Source organism: Mustelus asterias, chromosome 16 (genome assembly GCF_964213995.1).
Source record: "Mustelus asterias chromosome 16, sMusAst1.hap1.1, whole genome shotgun sequence".
Taxonomy (NCBI): domain Eukaryota; kingdom Metazoa; phylum Chordata; class Chondrichthyes; order Carcharhiniformes; family Triakidae; genus Mustelus; species Mustelus asterias.
The window spans coordinates 82,973,696-82,990,379 of NC_135816.1; positions in this window are offsets into that span (position 1 = coordinate 82,973,696).

Below are 16,684 nucleotides of genomic sequence, written 5' to 3' on the forward strand. Positions count from 1 at the left end.
ATGGCATCAATTTCGTGCCCGAGGCTTTCCACTGCGCTCGTCACTCTTGCAGTGTTAGCCAGAGTACCATGCAATGCTGGCACTATCTCCTGCCACTGATGGCTGTGGGACTCCTCCAAACAACCTTTCAGTTGCTGAAATGTTGCTGACACACAATCCTGCAAACCTGATCATCAGATTTTTGAAAACTGATCCCAGCGGCCTGGCAACGGGCTGGGGGCCAGCTGTTTCCTTGGTGCCAGCAGACCCTCCCATGCCTGAGCCCTGGGGCGTTCCCACCCCGACCTGATGTGCATTATGGCTGTGTAATGCACACCAGAATGTGACCCAGAAGGCTCCCCACTTACATATCCCACCGATGTGACTGCTACTGCACTGGTGGGTGGTGTGGTTGCTGTCTGTGTCAACTGCAGTGTGCTTTCATCAGGGGTTTTCTCGGAGCTGTCCTCGGAAATTTCCTCCGAGCTGTTGAGGGGCTGGGGAAAGGTGACAACTTCTGATTCGCTCAGATGAACATGATTGTTTCCTGCAACAAAGTACACAGGTTCAGTGCAATGGCGACACGAGGATCTGGCCCTGGTTTGCCAGCAATAATGGTTTTGCACCCAAAAATGTCACAAAAGCTATTTGGATAAAAATAACTAAAGCGACAACGACTTCTCTGCTCCCGCACAGATGTTTCCCCCCTCACTGGTGATATGTTATGCCAGCGTGAAACACTTTTGCTCTTCAGTCGTGGTGACCAGATATTATGGCTATAAGGTGGACAAGAGGACATTGGAGCAATCGGGTGGTTGGGCAATGGCCATTGAACAGTGCTAGCCTGGCAGTGCCCACCTAGTATCTTGGTAGTGCCAGGTTGGACACCATAAGTATGCCAGGAATAATGCCAGTGAAGTGAGGCCTGAGTGGGATTGAGTTTCTGATCGGGGATGTATGCACAATCAAGGGGGGCTTATGCACAGGAGAGCTCTGCAAGAGATTGGCATAGTGGGGGCTATACAAGGGGAGTGGTACATAGCGGGATGCTCTGCAAGGGGTGCAATCAGTAGGGGGCTATGGAAGGGGGGGTCGTATGCAGGGCGGAGCACTGCGAAGGGGATGTCATGCACAGGGGGCTATGTAAGGGGGTGAATCATGTACTGGGGCTATAAAAGGATGGGTGCTTGTTCATGGAAGGAGGTTGCAGGGCTGGGTCATGGAAGGGATCATGATGGAAGGCATGTTGGGGGTCATTGGGAATCACTGATGCTCGCATGCAGGCAACCAATGTGGGCCACTGATAATGGGGGGTGGGGAGGTGGGAGTTTAGTCTGATGTCTGTGGGGGGAGGTTGGAGGCAGTCTCGCAGTGCATTAGATCAGGGAGCCCTGTGCAATGGCGTGCGAACACTCTGCAGCCGGCTTCCCAGGCCTACTTAGGATCTGCCCACCATCCCCAGCCACGCCCCCCTCCCCACCGAACATTTGCCCCTCAGACCACCGGGTGTGAACTTGATTATGGCCACTCGCAATTACACTGGACCTGTTTTGCCAGCGAGATTGGCTTCACACCCAAAGAGGATGTGAAGCCGATTTAAATATTAATCACATGCTTTGCATTTCATTCGTGAGTCCTGGTGGTATTTTCTGGGCTCCCTGTGCTTCCTCGCCTGTTGGTCCTCTGTACCAATGGAGACAAGACATGATGGTCTCGCCGGGGGGATCAGGGGCCAGTGACAGCTCTGGGTGGTTGGGGACAGGACCGGGCAATTCCCCAGGGGGCAGTGCCAGCCTGGTTGTGCCCACTGGTGGAGAGGCAAAGGATGGGCCCTGCAGGAGGGAGACAAGGAGGGAGCTCTGCAGGGTAGGAGAGGAAGCACTCTATGGATGTGAGGGAGTTCTGCAAGGAAGAGAGGCAAGAGTGGATCTCTACAGGGGGGAGACAATGGGAGAGCTCTGCAGGGTGGGTGAGGGTGCTCTCTATGGGGATCAGGTGGGCTCTGCATCGGGGAGCAGCAAAGGGGGATTTCTGCAGAAGGGAGACAAGGGGCGAGCACTGCAGGGGGCAGCATTCTGGGTGGTGATCGACAGGCTGGTAGGCAAGGGCAGGTGTATGAGTAGAGCTGTGGGTGAGGGAGATTGGCAAGATGGAGTCTGCAGCCGGGGGCTGACTGGCAGACGGGCGGGGGTGGGGGCGGTGATTGGTAGGCATGGAGGGTGGTCATCGGTGGGGGGTTGCACTGAGGGGTGTGGGGTGATCAGCAGATGGGCTGAGACCAGAGTACGGGGGCTGTGAAGGCAATCATGACGCGCACTCATTGGGCTGTCCCGATGTTCCATTGCTGGCGACCTGTGATGCCGTTGGGTGGGGGGGGTGGGGTGACAATGCTGCCGATGAAGGGGATGAGTGTGAGGGTGGCAGGAGGTTTCCCAGTTCGCTGTATAATTGCGCCCTGAGCAGTGTTCAGCCAGCTTCACCGACGGTCTTAGCTTCCGCCACTCCACTTACATTTTTTATCGTTAAATTCCGCCATTCGAATTTTTTCCTCAGATCATGCCCTTCGAATTTTTTTTAGCAGCATATTCTGTCCTAATTATGTTCTCTTCAAAGATAATGGCCGTTCTTCTCCGATCTCGCCTGCAGCTGGGATGCTCCGATTCTGCTGTTGCGAATCCGAAATTCTTCATTCTCGCTGGCCGTGGTGACAGGGTGCAGGAGATTGGAGAATTGCACCCACTGTCTGATCTGCTGAGTATTTCTGGAATATTTTGTTTACGTTGTGAATTTGCAGCATCAATCGTATTTTGACTTCTGTACGAAAGGCAGTTGTGTTTCTTACATGTCCCACCCTGTGCACTATTATTGCTAACAATGTGATTCTGGAAACACGGGGCATTTCCCCTTATTCTTGTTGTTTCTCTCCGTGTGATCTCCAGTCTGAATAATAGTTATTTCACAGATTCTAAACTCACAGAGTTTAACCCTGATAAATGTGAGGTGATTCTTTTCGGTAGGTCTAATTTAAATGTGGATTACAGGGTCAAAGGTAGGGTTCTGAAGACTGTGGAGGAACAGAGAGATCTTGGGGTTCATATCCACAGATCTCTGAAGGTTGCCACTCAAGTGGATAGAGCTGTGAAGAAGGCCTATAGTGTGTTAGCCTTTATTAGCAGGGGGTTGGCGTTTAAGAGCCGTGGGGTTATGCTGCAACTGTACAGGACCTTGGTGAGACCACATTTGGAATATTGTGTGCAGTTCTGGTCACCTCACTATAAGAAGGATGTGGAAGCGCTGGAAAGAGTGCAGAGGAGATTTACCAGGATGCTGCCTGGTTTGGAGGGTAGGTCTTATGAGGAAAGGTTGAGGGAGCTAGGGCTGTTCTTTCTGGAGCGGAGGAGGCTGAGGGGAGACTTAAGAGAGGTTTATAAAATGATGAAGGGGATAGATAGAGTGAACGTTCAAATACTATTTCCTCGGGTGGATGGAGCTATTACAAGGGGGCATAACTATAGGGTTCGTGGTGGGAGATACAGGAAGGATATCAGAGGTAGGTTCTTTACGCAGAGAGTGTTTGGGGTATGGAATGGACTGCCTGCAGTGATAGTGGAGTCAGACACTTTAGGAAGATTTAAGCGGTTATTGGATAGGCACAGGGAACACACCAGGATGATAGGGAGTGGGATAGCTTGATCTTGGTTTCAGATGAAGCTCGGCATAACATCGTGGGCCGAAGGGCCTGTTCTGTGCTGTACTGTTCAATGTTCTATGTTCTATGTTTTATGTTCTTGTGCCGAGGATCTCTCGTCCTTCTCAGGGCAAACCGGTCACTGAGGGAGCTGAGCCTGGGCAATAATAAACTGGGAGATTCAGCAATGAGACTATTGTCTGTGGCTCTGAGGAACCTGGAATGTAAAATGCAGAGACTGGGGTAAGTACAAGACTCGGTCAGGTTTTTTCATAATAACTGGTTATCTGATTAACTGGTGCCCTCTTATGGACACTGTGATTAGAATAATGAATAAATGCTGTCAGTTATTATCAGCATCAGTGATGGAGCTGTAACTTGTGTGGGGTGTCAAACACTCCAATTGTCACTCCACGCCTCACCTTTTACCCTGAAATGCAACCTGAACTATCTTCCCCAAACCGCTGAATCAGGCCAGGTGACAAGGATACAGTACAACAGGATCCAAAGTCTTTCAGTCGAGGACAGAGGAGATGAATATAAGGAAGTCATGCCTTTTTGTTCAACAAGATTGAAGGGAAGTCAGGTTGGGTAGTGTAGTTGGAGGGGTGTGGGGGTGAGTCAAGGAGATAAGGTGTCGTCTGCGGTTTTGTGTTGGGGTGGACAGGGCAATTGGGGGAATCCTTTGGTGGTCATGATCGTCAATACTATTGTTACCACCAATTAGAAGTGGTTTTAATTGTTCTAAGTCTTTCTGGGAGACCATTCCTTCAAGACGGTCAGAAGCATCTGAAATTTGCAATAGTTACCTGACTATCAGATAGTTCCCCTTGCATGGCAATTTCCCAACAGAGGTTTGAAGTGCTAGGGTCATGGAAGTTATGGACCAAAAGCTGTATTTTCACTGCCTCCTGTTATTTCTCTCTCTGATCCCAAAGCTATAGGATGTCAGTCACAAGTGTATTTGCACAGAGGATGCAGGGGAATAATGTGACCCACTGTGGACCCCTTCACCTGCTCACAGGTTGTCACCCCCGTTGTCACCGCGTCACATAGCCAAACAAAGAACAAAGAAAATTACAGCACAGGAACAGAACCTTTGGCCCTCCAAGCCTGCACCAACCATGCTGCCCAACCATACCAGGCAACATCCTGGTCAATCTTTTCTGTACCCTCTCCAAAGCCTCCGCATCCTTCTGGTAGTGTGGCGACCAGAATTGAACACTATATTCCAAGTGCGGCCTAACTAAGGTTCGATAAAGCTGCAACATGATTTGCCATTTTGTGTGCCCCAGCCGATGAAAGTAAGCATGCCATATGCCTTCTTGACTACCTTCTCCACCTGCCTTGTCACTTTCAATGACCTGAATCTGTTCAAGCAGATTCCTCTGCCTTTCAATATTCTTAAGTGTTCTGCCATTTACTTTATATTTCCTCTCTGTGTTTGACCTTCCAAAATACATTACTTCACATTTGACCAGATTAAACTCCATGTGCCATCTCTCCGCCCAAGTCTCCAACTGATCTGTATCCTGCTGTATCCTCTCATGGTCCTGATCGCTAAACACAAATCCACCAACCTTTGTGTCGTCCACAAATTTCCGAATCAAACCAGTTACATTTTCTTCCAAATTACTTATATATATTGCAAACAGCAAAAGTCCCAGCACTGATCTTGGAGGAACTTCACTTGTCAAGCCCTCCATTCAGACCCTCCCACTGCTGCCCTCTGTCTTCTATGACCGAGCCAGTTCGGTATCCACCTTGCCAGTTCACCTTTGATCCCATGCGATTTCACCTTCTGCACTAGTCTGCCATGAGGGACCTTGTCAAAAGCCTTACTGAAGTCCATGTAGACAACATCCACTGCCCTACCCTCATCAAACATCTTTGTCACTTACCCGAAAAACCTGATCAAGTTAATGAGACACGACCTCCCCTTCACAAAACCATGTTGCCTCTCGCTAATACGTCCACTTATTTCCCAGTGGGAGTAAATCCTGTCTCGAGGAATGCTCTCCAATAATTTTCCTACAACTGAAGTAAGGCTCACCTGCCTGTAGTTACATGGATTATTCTTGCGCCCCTTCATAAACAAAGGAACAACATTAGCTATTCTCCAATCATCTGGGACCTCCCCTGTAGCCAGTGAGGATACAAAGATATATCTCAGGTCCCCAGCAATTTCCTCCCTTGCCTCTCTCAGTATTCTGGGATATATCGGATCAGGCCCTGGAGTCTTGTCTATCTTAATGTTTCTCAAGAACCCCAATATCACCTCCTTTTTAATCTCAACATGACTCAAATCGATCTCAACACCCTTGCCGAGACTCATCATCCACCAAGTTCTTCTCTTTGTTGAATACTGACGCAAAGTACTAATTTAATACCTCGCCCATTTCCTCCGGCTCCACGCATAGATCCTCTCCCTGTCCTTGAGTGGGCCAACCCTTTCCCTGGCTACCGTCTTGCTCTTTACATATGCATAAAAAGCCTTGGGATTCTCCTTAATCCTGCTGGCCAATGATTTTCCGTGATCCCTTTTAGCCCTCCCGACTCCTTGTTTAAGTTTATTTCTACTTTCCTTGTATTCCACACTTCTTCGTGAGAGAGAGAAGAGTGCACATGCCAACATTTCCTTCAACCTAGTCCATGTGACCAGTGATGGGCACACAAGCTCTATGTTTTGTGATCACCAGAGACTCTCCTATGTCCATCAATTCGACCACTCAGTCTCAGCTCCACAATCCATCTCACCATCAATGATTTCCCACCCTGTCTCCAGGTCTGCCCGCTCCAGCGTTTTATAATTGCTGGATGAAAGCATGGCAAGATATGAATGCTGTCGCCATTATTGACCATTCCATGACATGTGTGCTCTCTTCTACAAGCACATAAATTTACATTGTTATTAACCCGACAAAGACACACACTGACCTCTGCTGGTGGCAGACTGAGTGACTACCATGTCTCCATAGGGATGCCTCCTGCATGCGACCACTTCATCACGGCAGTTCAAGATTCACCTCTGGCTGAACAGGACTCTCCACAGATTGGCTGACATATCTCTGACAGAAAGTGTTTGTGCCTGGGCATTGCCAGTGTTTGAGTGGTGATGCCCTTTCTACCAATTTCATTTTGATCCATATTCATATCAAAGGCTGTATGTTTAACATTGTGTGCTGTACTCACCTTGTCAGAACAGATCAGGTCATTAACAAATTTTTGCACACTTGAACCACGTGTTCCACATCTGCTCAGGTCCTTGGCAATCTCCATCCCGAATTGAAACAGAAAATGCTGGATAATCTGAGCAAGTTTGACAGCATCTGTGGATAGAAACTCTTTTGAATTTGGATAACCCTTCATCAAAGGCTCTGAATGTGCACACCAGGTTGTGTCTTTGCTTTATGTTCTGTAATAAATTAGTAAGGCATCCTCAGTCTTTGGCGATGAGGAACAAGAAAAGTTTTAGACAGCCTTGACTTTCAATGAACTTGGTAAGACAGTGATGGGGAAATTTTGAAAATGCTGCTGTTCAGGAAACAGGAAACTTATGATCCGGGATTAGAGGGCTGGCCGTAGTACGCCAAAAGAATGAGATATTTCTCCTGATGAAACAGGATAGAAGGGAACGACCAGCAAAAGTTCATCCTCCTGACCACTCGTGGATACCCAACTTTCACCATCATAAAAGGTTTAACTTACTCAGCAGCCCTGGATTCACAATCTGTTGACAAATTGGTAGATATGGTATGGAAACACTACAACTCTAAACCACCTGTTATATTGCAATGCCAGAGGTTTAACACAGCAAAGAGACTTCCTGGGTAACCGGTCACTGAATTCTTGATGGAACTGCAGAAATTGGTGGAACACTATGAGTATGGGCCAGCACTTTGTGAAATGTTAAAGGGATCTTTCAGTCTGTGGAAATATTGTCATTGCGACACAAAAGGAAGTGACAGACTGATCAACTCTGGACTTCAAGAAAGCCCGAGAACTGACTCTTCCCCGTGAAATTGTGGACAAAGGGGCCCATCAGCTTCAGGAGTCCAGAGATGATCCCATCTTCAGCCTTCACTGACCCCCATACTGCAGAACCAAGCCCCAGTGAATGCCGCTCATGTTTCCCATTTACTGCCAAGAAAAGGCGATTGGAGTCAGAGGGTGCAAGGTTCCAGAACTAGATGGGAAGTCTCTCCACAACACAGTGAGGAGTGAACTCATCCATGCTGCAACTGTAGTCGTAGGGTTTACACGAGAACAGGTGAATGAAACAGACAAAACATGTAGTGCCCAAGCCAAAGGTTGAAGCCACCTCAGGACTGGGCTTTGTAAATAAACAAGTACACAGATGAGCAATTAATGCAGCTGAATTGCATTCCCACACCCAAAGTGGCTTCAATCCAGACTAGACTCCAGGTAAATTGCATCCCCTAGGCTTGGAGGTGGAAACAGGAGCTGCTGTATCTATTATTGGGGATTAAACCTTTAGGTGACTCGGTTTGGGAATCATATCAAGGCTACACTGGCCACAAAAAACTGGGAGCTGTTACATCTTGTTGGAACCACTGTAACCCTAGTTACCCATGGGCAGCATATAGTCCATTTCTCCTGAATAGTGGTGCAAGGACCAGGGGCCAGCCTTTTGGGAAGGGACTGGCAACAGAAAATCCGCCTGGATTGGCAAGAGATCTTTAAAATGGGTACTGTAAATTTATATGAAGTCATTGGAAATATCCCAAAATATTCCAAGAAGGCCTAGGGAATATTCAGTGTTCGAGGGCCAAGGTTTGTGTTGACCTTGAGGCCCGACCTAAATACTCTAAGGCACCACTGTTATCCTGTGCCCAAAATGCCAGAGTAGAGGCCGAATTGGAATGTATTGAGGAGCTTGGCATTATCCAGCCTGTATAATTTGCTGAATGCACTCTACCAATAGTTCTAGTTTTGACACCGGTCAATTCAATCCATTTCTGTGGGCATTGGAAGTTAATGTTCAGCAGAGCCTCGCGCGTAAACAGTTAGCCGATGCAACGCATAGAGGACTTGTACATGAAGCGAACTGGAGGTCACATATTTTTCAAATTGGACAGGGCCACGCCTATCTCTAACTGGAACTTGAGGCATCATCCAGGAAGTATGCTACTGTAAGTACTGACAAAGGACTGTATGAGTATATTCATTGCCTTTTTGAGTGGCTTCAGCTTGTGCCATCTTTCAAAAGGTAATGGAGAACTCGGTTCAAGGGGTGCCCAGAGTGGCAGTCTATCTGGATTTAATCTCAGGAGCCAGTGCAAAGGAACAATTGGAAAGCTTGGAGGTGTTCTTATGACATTCTTCTGATGCTGGTGTCCGATTCAAATGGGGAGAATAGATATTCCAGGTCAACAAGATGACAAACCTCGGGTGTAGATTTGATGAAGATGGATTGCACCCTGTCGAAGAAAAGGTGAAAGCAATAAAAGGGGCTCCGACGACAAGAATCCAAAAAGAGCTGAAGTCTTTCCTAGTGCTCATAAACTACAATGGTAAATTCATTCCGAACTTGGTAACCCTGTTGGCACTCTCCCATGTGCTGTTAGAGGAAATCAGAAAGGGCTGTGGAAAAAGTCACAAGAGGAAGTTTTGAAAACGTCAAATGACAATTGTTGTCAAAAAACAGAAGAGCTCATTATGACAATGTGAGACCACTCAGTGTAAACTACAATGTTTCCCCCTGCGGGATTCGAGTGGTATTATTGCACCATTGGGATGATAAGGCAGAATGTCCAATGACTCATGAATGCTGGTGCATGTAGAGAGTAATTATGCCCAGTTCGAGAAAGAAGGTTTGGCCATGGTGGTCACAGTGAAAAAGTTGCAACAGTACGTCTACTGTCAGCATTTCACCATAGTAAGTGATCAAAACCCTCTGTTGAGCCCCTTCATGGAAGACAAGGTGATTCCCACCACAGCGACAGCCCAGATCCACCGCTGGGCACTGCTATTAGCAGACGATGTATATACTTAGAACACCGTCCGGGGATACATTTAGCCACTGCGGATGTCTTGAGCTGCCTGCCGCTACCCACCTTCTGCCTTCTCCACTGAAGATGGATACTCTGCCAGTATCTTGCCAAGCAAATCCAGGCAACGACCCAAAATGACCCAACATTGGTGAAAGTACATCATGTCATTGTAAGTGATGGACCACAAGAGCATCCAATGGAGGATTTGAAACCTTGGCCCGTAACTTCTGGCCCAATTGCCTTAAGCCGATTGTGCTCCACACCTGTGCATCAGGACAACACAGGAGTCCTGGCATATGCACATGCAGGCTAAACTTCCAATTCGGGTTTCCAAAGCTGCTGGTATTGAAGTGCTGAACTGCAATCTAAACCCAACTTCAGTCACTTGCGCTGACGATAGGTGAGTTTTAGCCCTTATTTATTTGCGCACATTTTTTGGTCTCGCGCTGTCGAGTAGAGGCAGCAGATATTATTTGGGTGGGTTAATTTATTGGATAAATGTTCTTAAAATATGTTTAACATGTATGTAATGCGCATAAAGTGAAAAGATCGTTAAAAAAATTAACAATTTTGTCATGACGATGAATTTCAGTAAAAAGTGCATTTATGTAGAACAATGTGGATGCTCGTGTCTGGAATAAATTTCAGCTGAAGTCCACTTTGATTTTGCTGTATATTTTAAGCAGTGTTTATTCCAATTTTATGAATCTCATTGATGCAACGTTGATCCTTCTGCAACTTGCTATTTCAAAAAGCTTTAGGAAAGTATTTTTGAAGATAACTGATGCAAGTCTACTGTAAGCTGATGTGAACTATTTCTCTGATAGGTATTGCAGAATCTAGTGCCGATTGACAATCTGGAGTCATGTTCTACCAACGCTAGCACATCATGCTTTGAGCTTGGCTTCCAAACTAAAGTTTTTTTATGAGGTTTTGACGTAGGTGTGGAAGAGTCAGGCTACATGTAAAATCCAAACCCTTGTCTTCCCCTTTTCCCCTCTCTCCCTCTTCCCCTTTCCCACTTTCCCCTCTTCCCCATCCATCCCCTTCCACCCACTTTCCCCCTCAACACGTTCCCACCCCTCTCCCCCCTCCACCTCTTCCCCTCCTTATACAAAATGTCATAATGCAGTGGCTAAAGTAAAATGGTCAGTTAAATGATAAAATGATATCAAAGTTTTGCATTTATCACATTATTTTTGTGAATTAATGTTGATAAATTCTGTAGCCATCCTCCCCAATATCAACCAATCGGCCAAGTCTCACATAATCGACAAACGTATTGAGTATGCCTCTACAATTAATTAAAACCATAAAATCCCTATAGTACAGAAGGAGACAATTTGGCCCATCGAGCCTTCACAGACAACAATTACACCCAGGCCCTATCCCAGTGCCCCCATGTATTCACTTTGCTAATCTCTGTGGCACTAAGGGACAATTTAGCATGGCCAATCCACCGAACCCGCATATCTTTACAGTGTGGGAGAAAACTAGAGCACCCAGAGGAAACCCAGGCAGACACGGAGAGAATGTGCAGATTCTGCACAGACAGTTGTGGAAGTTAAAATGCTCAGATTGAAGTTTCATATCTTGGGAGCTAAATTGTGCGGAAGCTAAGCTATCAAAATTAAAGTTTCATGCCTTCTCTATAATAGCGCTGTCACAGCTGGTGAAAATGTTTCTCAGCTTGCAGACCTTCAAAGGAGTCAGTATCTGCTATTTCAGCATGAACAGGCTAATCTTCACCTGCGTAGGCCCCATAAAATTCTGCTTTTCGGTCTTCACCGGAGGGTGAGCAAGATCAGACTTTTCCATAACAAATACCAAAGGTGAGATATGGGGATATGCTATGCAAATGAAAGATCAGCAGATGTCAATTTTTCATCGAATGAGAAAGGGCAAAAAGTCAGGATTTAATTGGTGAATATGTACGAAAATGAAGGATTTGAAAAATAGCTTGTTTCTGATTTGCTGTAATTGGGTATATTTGCCTAGTTGTTTTTCTATAACGTGAGAACCACTTGGTTCTCCTTGTGCACACATCACTAAAGGCCTCGCATTGGATTATGCATGGTGTCTAGCGCTGTTTGGACTCAAGTCGACTAAGAATGCCTAAAGCTGCTGGTCGCCAGTATCTCTGACACAGTGACCCGAGCCGGGAATAGAACCCGGGGCCCTAGTGCTGTGAGGCAGCAGTGCTAACCATTGTGCCTCCATGGCAATCGGCCAAGTCTTGGGACATCAACCAACTTATTGAGATTTCCCCCCACATTTAATTGAAATCATGAAAGTAAAGCAGACAAAGTAGCAGAACATACACTGAGCCCGGCAGAAGCAGCGACGTCACAAGCGACGGCAGGGAGTGGATTCTGCTGTCATCACTTGTTATTGGAAACAACCTTGCCGTCACAAAAACAGCCAACACCCTTGCCGCCTCTCACTGAGACAGCTATGTATCTAGCTTGCTACATTGCCATGGATTCTATATGGGACCGTGTCAAAAACCTGGCTAAGATCCATGTAAAGCACGCCAACTATATTGCCCATGTCAATCTTCCATTTAACTTCCGAAAACAAAACAATTAAGTTTGTCAGACATGAATACACTTGAATGAGGCAGCGTATCGAATGCTTCATGGAAACCTAGATACATAAGATTTACTGAAACCACTTTATCCTTTCTGCTCCCTTTAAATCCACAAATAACTTTAGTAATCTTAAAGTGATCTGATTTCAGAACTAAAATGATTGTATGATTTGATAGTTGAGATTTGATAGTTTAGATAGAAATTGTGCTGGAAGTGTTGCTGTTCTTGGGGTGATTATCCGGGGGAGGTTGATGACGCCGGATAAAAATTGAAATCGGAGCCTTGGCGAGGGGGGGGGGGGGGCGCGGGGTTGTCGTGGGTGGGGTGGGGGGGGGGTGGGGGGGAGTCGGGCATGATGTTAGGAAGTTCTTCTTCACGCCAAGGGAAACCTGGAATTCTGCCTCGTCCCAAAATCTGTTGAGGATGAGTGGCAGTTGGATATTCCAAATTTGTGATTGACAGATTGTTATGGGGACAGGAATTAAGGCTTGAAGAACCATTAGAGTTTGATGGATTTCAGAGATGGAAAAACAATTGTCTCACCGGGAGAGGCTTGAAAGGGACTGAATGGTCTCCACTAATTACTGTGTACCAGACTTGAGGAAGGTTTTTTGGACAAGCCTCATGTGTCCTGTCTGTGAACAGTTCATGTGCCCTGTGCTTTCCACTTCCTGTGTTGTCAACTTTGTGTGTCCTGTTTTGTCCGAGCCGACACGATCTGATACATGTGTGATGGGGAAAGGCAGTAAATCAATCACAGCTCACAAAATGACCCTTTAAATTTTTATTATTGAACAGAACGGGAAGAGCTGAGGATGAATTATGGAATGAAGCTCTGCTGCACAGGTGCGATCAAACACCCTCAGGACAGGTGCAAAAAGCAGCTCAGTTACAGAGTAAAGGCCTCTGAACAATGAGCCACCAAAAATACCAGAATAGGTCAAATTCGGGGTTTGATACAGAATGAAATTCTGTACTATATACCTTAAACTTATTTTTTTTTTATTCGTCACAAGTAAGGTTTACGTCAACATTGCAATGAAGTTACTGTGAAATTCTCGTAGTCGCCACACTCGGGCACCTGTTCGTGTCAATGCACCTAACCAGCACATCGTTCAGATTGTGGAAGGAAACCGGAGCACCCAGAGGAAGCCCACGCAGACAGCGGGAGAACGTGCAAACTTCACACAGACAGTGAACCAAGCCAGGAATCGAACCCGTGTTCCTGGCGCTGTGAGGCAGCAGTGCTGACCACTGTGCTACTGTGCCACCCCTTTGAAGCTATTGGGGTACATGCGTAGGAAAGGTTTTATGGAGAGGAACATGGGAAAGAGAATGAGTGGGTTTGGGAGGTGGGCGAGAGTCACGGAGGATGAGAGAATGGAAAGGGAATGAAATAGGGATGGAGAGAGGGAAAGAATGGCAAGCAGAGAGAGATAAAATGAACAGAGGTTTGGCAGCGGTGAGATTGAAAGTGCTGGGGAGAAAGGGACAGTGGTAGAAAAATAGGGAAGAGGAGGGAATGGGAGGCGGAATGGGAGGAAGTGTGAGAGATGTGGAAGGAGAGTTGGCATTGCGAGGGAGGGACAGAATGCAAGAGAACGATAATAGCAAGGGGGTGGGGGAAGGTGTTGGATGCGGGGCCTTGGGGAGAAGAGAGGAGGGTAGGTGGTTGAAAGGGGATGAGGAAGGAGGTGGGTGTTATAAAACAAAATCTTTACGCCAAGCCCTGAAGATGATGAGGTCATGAAAGGGTCTTAACAGCTCATGGAGCTTAAAGAGATAGGGAGCATTGTCGGACTGAAACAGTTTGTACAGATAGGGAGAGTTGAAGGCATGCAGGGGGTTACAGAACTGGTCAGTACTGTTTAGATGGAAGGAGATTACAGATAGATATTGAGATTATAGGATTCGGGGAAATTTCAGAGATAGGAAGGGGCTCGAGGGCCGAAGAAGTTTAAACATATACGGAAGAGTGAGGACATGGAGTGTTCTGAAAACAAATATAAATGTTTCCAATTTGAGTGTCCAAAACAAAACAATACAGCTCAGAGTATAAAGGGAATATTTGGTGAATGGGGTTCAGTTTGATGCTGTCGAGGTTATGCATGGATATGACACGTTGAAAGCCGGAGACTGGGTGGAATTTGTTTTGAATCGTTGAATCTGGAGGAATCAATGGAATGAATGAGGCGTTGAGTAGTGAATATACAGAGACAGGATAACAGGCAGATGGCATTATGGAGAGGAACAAAGATGACATTACGAATATGTGGTTGGAAGCTCTTGTTGGCGTGAAATGTCAACAATCTGTGCAGGCCGCTTCATCACAAACAGTTTCATTGGGCGGGGTTAGGAGGCATCGAGGGGTATAGTTAATGAACATCCAACAGCCAAGAGAAATGGAGCATCTCCCAGCAAACACCCATTTTTATCTCTGCCTGTTTCTTAGGCCCCTCCCCCCCGCCCCCTCCCGCTTCTGCCGTGTCCGAGGCCTTTCCTATCTGGTTTTCCTGTGGCCCCCTCTTGCCCCTTAACAGGGGATATTTGAGTCTTGAACAGTTCTTTTTTTTATTACCTTAATAATTGTTGTAACTGGATATTTCACCATGCTCTTCAACTGTTCTCTGAATTTGGACTGAGATACCACGTAAATCAATGTGTTTGTGCAGCAACTCGCATTCCGCAGCATATATGCGACGTGCTCAAAGATGTAAGAGGAAGCACCATCTAAATAATCATCAACATTAAAAATATACAAAATGTACACTAGATTATGAAGCTTCCCAATATGCTGATGAGTAAAATCACAGATTTCCTTTTGCACTTCATCGGTGGGTCACTCTGTTTCTCTCCCCAGCTCAGACCCCTCAGTCCCTTATGGACTTGACTGGCTCCTAGAATATGTCTGACTGCAGAACATTGAACAGCATAATTCAACAAAACAGGAGCAATGGCGTTAAAACCTTTTCAAAATATCTAAATGCAATCCATCTGGGAGCTCTGCAAGGAGGAGAGACGTGATGTGGAGATGCCGGCGTTGGACTGGGGTAAATACAGTAAGAAGTTTAACAACACCAGGTTAAAGTCCAACAGGTTTATTTGGTAGCAAAAGCCACAGATTTTCGGAGCCTTAAGCCCCAACACCAGGGACTTTAACCTGGTGTTGTTAAACTTCTTACGGAGGAGAGACAAGCATGGATCTCTGCAGGGGGGAGACAAAAGAAGAGCTCTCCAGGGTGGGAGAGGGAGCTCTCTATGGGGGTGAGGACACTCTGCCTCGGGGAGCGGCAAAAATGGAGCTCTGCAGGAGGGAGACAAGTGGCGAGCTCTGCAGGGGGCAGCACTTTAGGTGGTGATCGGCAGGCTGGTAGATAAGGGGAGTGACCGGCATGGGTCGTGCTGTGGGCGCGGGAGATCGGCGTGATGGGGGTCTTTAGCCAGGGGCTGACTGGCAGACTGGGGGGGTGGCGGGGCGGGGGGGAGGGGGGGATGGTGAGTAGTCGACATGGAGGGGGGGTGGGGTAATAAGTTAGGGTTGCACTGAGGGGTGGGGGGTGATCGGCAGATGGGCTGAGACCAGAGTAGGGGGTCATGGAGGGTGGGCGGTGATGGGGATCATGATGGGGATTCATCGGGCTGTCCTGATATCACATTGCTGGCACGTTGTGTTGCCATGGCGGGGGTGGGGGGGGGGGAGTTTGGCGGGGGGGGGGGGGGGGCGGGGGGGGGGGGGAGGGAGGGGGGTGGCCATGTTGCCGATGATGGGGGTGAGTGTGAGGGTGGCAGGAGGTCTCCCAGTTCCCTGTATAATGGCACGCTGAGCAGTGTTCAGCCAGCTTCACCAATGGTCTTAGGTTCCGCCACTCCACTGAGATTTTTTAATCGTTAAATTCCTTCCACCATTAGAATTTTTTCCTAAGATCGTGCCCTTCGAAATTACTTGGCAACATTCTCCCCTAATACTGCTTTCCTCTTCAAAGATAATGGTCGGGCTTCTCCGACCCCGCCTGCAGCTGGGATACTCCAGTTCTGCATTTGCGAGTGGAGATTTGACTTAATCCCAAATTCTCCATTCTCACGAGCTGTGGTGACAGGAAGCAGGAGACTGAAGAATTCCACCCACTGTCTGATCTGCTGAGTATTTCTGGAATATTTTATTTACATTGCGAATTTGCAACATCAATAGTATTTTGTCATCTGTGTAAATGGCAGTTGTGTTTATTAAATGTCCCACCCTTGCACACTATTTTTGTTAATAATGGGATTCTGGAAAACATGGGGATTTTCCCTTATTCTTGTTGTTTCTCTCCGTGTGATCTCCAGGTTGAATAATAATAATTTCACAGATTCTTGTGCCGAGGATCTCTCGTCCGTTCTCAGTCCAAACCGGTCACTGAGGGACCTGAGCC